The sequence below is a fragment of the Gigantopelta aegis genome, chromosome 14, assembly GCF_016097555.1.
Source record: "Gigantopelta aegis isolate Gae_Host chromosome 14, Gae_host_genome, whole genome shotgun sequence".
Lineage (NCBI taxonomy): Eukaryota > Metazoa > Mollusca > Gastropoda > Neomphalida > Peltospiridae > Gigantopelta > Gigantopelta aegis.
In genome coordinates, this window is record NC_054712.1 from 720637 (window position 1) to 725771 (window position 5135).

The following is a 5135-nucleotide window of genomic DNA, read 5'->3' on the forward strand; positions in this document are numbered from 1 at the left end:
ATGTGTTTTGAACTATTATTTTTGTTATTTTGTTTATAATTAAAGAAAAAAAAATCCGTCATTTTTCAGAAGTTAGCAATGTATAACTGCTCAAAATTCATGCTATGTGTGACTGTTGTACGTTGATACATTTTTTTTAAAAGTGAAAAACTGTCATTAATTAAACCCTGTTCAGTAAAGGTGGTTGCTGACTTAGGACCATGGTGTCCTACGACAAGTTCATTCAGATCACTACAAAGCATTGTGGACTGAAATGAGAAATATTAACGATTAAAAATCAACTCAGTAATATTTTGGGCTTATAGGGACCATCATTAATATATCAGTATACATTTTTAAAAAAATGTTTTGTGCTTAATATCATTTATAGCAGTAGTGGTAGTAGTAGTAATAAAAATAGTTTACTGTAACAGAAATTAATTTTCACATGGCCTAACCTTATCTTTAAAACGTAGGGAGAGGGGTAGCTAAAAATAAATAAATCGGAGGCATACAGAGTAATAACTGTCGGAACATTTAAAAATGGTGAATCTGTAATTTTCGTTAATTGTAACTGCCCTGCTACTTACAAAAATATCACCAATAGTACATTCAGACATCTGTAAATCGATTCAGTGATCATAATAATAATTCTCAATTGGTCATTTTGCACCAATTCAGCCACAATTTTAATTGTCATCAAGTGCTTCGCTATGCAGTACCAGTCAGTATACAGTGTTTCTGCTAGAAAGAAATCTTTGGGTATGGCGCAATGGAATTGAATGGAACCACAGTCAACATGGGGGGGGGGGGGGGGGGGGGGGGGTCCCCCGGAAAGAAAATGTGTTACGGTTAGGGTTAAGAAAATTATACAGTAATGATAAGAGTCATTAATTTTATCAAAATGTTAACTTAAAAAGATAAAAATTTGGGTATGGAGCCATACCCATTTTACACTCTGGCAGTAACCCTGGTCTATTTTGAAAGCGGAGGGAACGAGAGGTGTATTTTATATTATTAGAGATACTGGGTCAATTAATTACGGTTAGGCCTACAGTTAACTGAATCAATAAAAACAGGGTTGCCGCCTAAAATGTGGCACACACTCACACACTGTGATATAATGTTTTCATTTCTTTGTTTTGTTTTTCCCATATAAATGTAACGACGAAACCTTTTTTGTTTTGATTTGTTCTGTATGTTCAGATAGTGGTAAATTTTTAAAATATTACTGTCTGTCATAAAATAAGAGTGATCTTAGAATTTAGCTAAGTCAAAGTCAAAACAATGGATTATGCATGTATGGTAGATGAACCATATATGATATATAAACCATATTTAACAATGTATGATATATAAATCGTGCACACATAACAATATATATATATATATATAAAACATGTATGATAAATGTATAAAAACCGTGTATATAGTTTTGACTGAATTCGTCTCATAACCAAAAAAAGGGCATTATCACAAGCAACTTTAGCACCAGTGGCTAATTTTCCCCAGGAGCTACTTTCACCCAGGGGCTAGTTTTACCCAGGGGCTAGTTTTACCCACGGGCTAGTTTTACCCAGGAGCTAGATTTACCCAGGAGCTAGATTTACCCAGGGGCTTGTTTTACTCCAGGGGTTAGTTTTACCCAGGGGCTAGATTTACCCATGGCTTGTTTTACCCAGGGGCCTGTTTTACCCAGGGGCTAGTTTTACCCGGGGCTAAATTTACCCAGGGGCTAATTTTACCCAGGGGCTAGTTTTATCCAGGGGCTGTTTTTACCTAGGTGCTAGTTTTACCCACGGGCTTGTTTTACCCAGGAGCTAGTTTTACCCAGGAGCTAGATTTACCCAGGGGCTTGTTTTACCCAGGGGCTTGTTTTACTCCAGGGGTTAGTTTTACCCAGGGGCTAGATTTACCCATGGCTTGTTTTACCCAGGGGCCTGTTTTACCCAGGGGCTAGTTTTACCCGGGGCTAAATTTACCCAGGGGCTAATTTTACCATGGGGCTAGTTTTATCCAGGGGCTGTTTTTACCTAGGTGCTAGTTTTACCCAGGGGCTTGTTTTACCCAGGGGCTACTTTTACCTAGGGGCTAGTTTTACCCAGGGGCTTGTTTTCCTCAGAAAGTAGTTTTACCCAGGAGCTAGTTTTACCCAGGGGCTAAATTAATCCAGGGGCTAGTTTTACCATGAGGCTAGTTTTACCATGGGACTAGTTTTACCCAGGGGCTAGTTTTACAAAGGGGCTAGTTTTACACATGGGCTAGTTTTACCCCAGGGGCTAATTTTACCCCAGGGCTAATTTTACCCCAGGGCTAATTTGACCCACGCTCTTGTTTTACCCCAGGGCCTAGTTTTACCTTGGGGCTAGTTTTACGCAGGGGTTAGTTTTACCCAAGAGGCTAGTTTTACCCCAAGGGCTAGTTTTACCCCAAGGTCTAATTTTACCCAGGGGCTTTTTTTACCCAGGGGCTAGGTTTAGTTTTACCCCAGGGGCTAGTTTTACCCCAGGGGCTAGTTTTACCCAGGGGCTAGGTTTACCCAGGGGCTAGTTTTACCCAGGGGCTAGTTTTACCCCAGGGGCTAGTTTTACCCTAAGGGCTAGTTTTACCCAGGGGCTTTTTTACCCAGGGGCTAGGTTTAGTTTTACCCAGGGGCTAGTTTCACTCCAGGGACTAGTTTTACCCCAAGGGCTAGTTTTACCCAGGGGCTAGGTTTAGTTTTACCCAGGGGCTAGTTTCACCCCAGGGACTAGTTTTACCCAGTGGCTAGTTTTACCCAGGGGCTAGTTTTACCCCAGGGGCTAGTTTTACCTCAGGGGCTAGTTTTACGGGCTAGGTTTAACGCAAGGGCTAGTTTTACCCAGGGGCTAGTTTTACCATGGGGCTAGTTTTACCATGCGACTAGTTTTACCCAGGAGCTAGTTTTACCCAGGGGCTAAATTAACCCAGGGGCTAGTTTTACCATGAGGCTAGTTTTACCATGGGACTAGTTTTACCCAGGGGCTAGTTTTACAAAGGGGCTAGTTTTACACGGCTAATTTTACCCCAGGGCTAATTTTACCCACGCTCTTGTTTTACTCCAGGGACTAATTTTACTCAGGGGCTAGTTTTACTCCAGGGCCTAGTTTTACCTTGGGGCTAGTTTTACCCAGGGGCTAGTTTCACCCCAGGGACTAGTTTTATCCAGTGGCTAGTTTTACCCCAGGGGCTAGTTTTACCCCAGTGGCTAGTTTTAACCCATGGGCTAGTTTTACCCAGGGGCTAGTTTTACCATGGGGCTAGTTTTACCATGCGACTAGTTTTACCCAGGAGCTAGTTTTACCCAGGGGCTAAATTAACCCAGGGGCTAGTTTTACCATGGGCTAGTTTTACCATGGGACTAGTTTTACACATGGGCTAGTTTTACCCCAGGGGCTAATTTTACCCCAGGGCTAATTTGACCCACGCTCTTGTTTTACCCCAGGGACTAATTTTACTCAGGGGCTAGTTTTACTCCAGGGCCTAGTTTTACCTTGGGGCTAGTTTTACCCAGGGGTTAGTTTTACCCCAGAGGCTAGTTTTACCCCAAGGGCTAGTTTTACCCCAAGGGCTAATTTTACCCAGGGGCTTTTTTTACCCAGGGGCTAGGTTTAGTTTTACCCAGGGGCTAGTTTTACCCAGGGGCTAGTTTTACCCAGGGGCTAGTTTTACCCTGTGGCTAATTTTACCCAGGTTGAATAAATATTTGTTTACTGTACCCAATTCATACATACATACATACATAGATACACACATACACACATACATACATACATAGATACACACATACACACACGTGTGTGTGCAGATATATAAGTAATAGTTACGCCCATACTTTATGAGGTGTATCGGTGAATATCCCTACAGGTTTCGTCGTTAATTATTATATTATTTCTATGGCAAAAGTAGTAAATTATAATGAAACGAAAATAACGTGGACCAGACGTCGTGGGCCTCACATTTTGTTCTGTAGTTGTGAAACCGTCTATTTCAGTTGTTCGTGTCGCACGTGCAAATGCAGTTTGAGGCAGTTTTATTAGTGTGAGTTAGAGCTGTACTGGTATTGGAATATAGGGGCCGGGTGTGTGTGTGTGTGTGGGGGGGGGGGGGGGGGTGCTGTGACCCCCGTTTTCCCCCAAAAAGCAAACAAATAAGGATTATCTATGAAATTAAATATGTTTTGGTGATCACGTGTTGCGAAATGACTTTGTGATCCACCCCCCCCCCCCCCCTCCGTCTTTCAGTGCATGCTACGGCCCTGTCATTAATTGGATAGAATTTTGACTCATCTTTATTTTCATTGGGTAAATCTCCCAGGTGTATTTCTTGTCACCCTCTTCCGTGTATGTATATATATGTATGTATATATGTATGTATGTATCTGTATGTGTGTGTGTGTGTGTGTGTGTGTGTGTGTGTGTATATATCTATAATGTGCGTGTGTGTGTGTATTTGCGTAATTCAACTCAGTATGAATAAAGATGTTATCTTTCTGTAGGAAGGACAGCATAGCGTTTTGTCACAAGTTTGTGGCTGTTTACATTAGAACTATTATCCTGTTCAATTATTTAGACCCAAAGTTTTTTGCAAATGTTACTTTTATTTCCTATTCGATATTTGTTTTCTTTGCATTTACATGAAAACAAACCCAAACCCCGACAGGTTTTATATACAAATCATCATATAAAATGCACGATGTTGACTTAATTCCACTTTTTAAAAATCTCTGTGTCGTTTGAATGCACGTTATTTCTCCTATAAATAACTACGGTCATTTGCATATCAAAACATTGGGATCTGAGGCTACGTGAAGGCCATTATAGCTTGTTTCACTAAATCAAGGTTATTATTGTTTTGCAGTGTGTAACAGCATTGTCTAATCTTTCCGTTAAACATAGATGTAAACAAACAGAACATGTAACCCTTTCTTGTAGGTGCATTATATTTAATAAATTTAGCTAATGTAAACACAACTGAGGTGTAGCACAGCAATAAACACAAATCACCTCACACACCGCAGGAATGTGCTTTCCAAATTTATAAATAAATTTAATGCAGGGCCGGACCCAGAAGACCGGAGGGGGGGGGGGGGATAAAATGTCAAAGGCCACCAACATCAAATAATAATAAAAATGTTA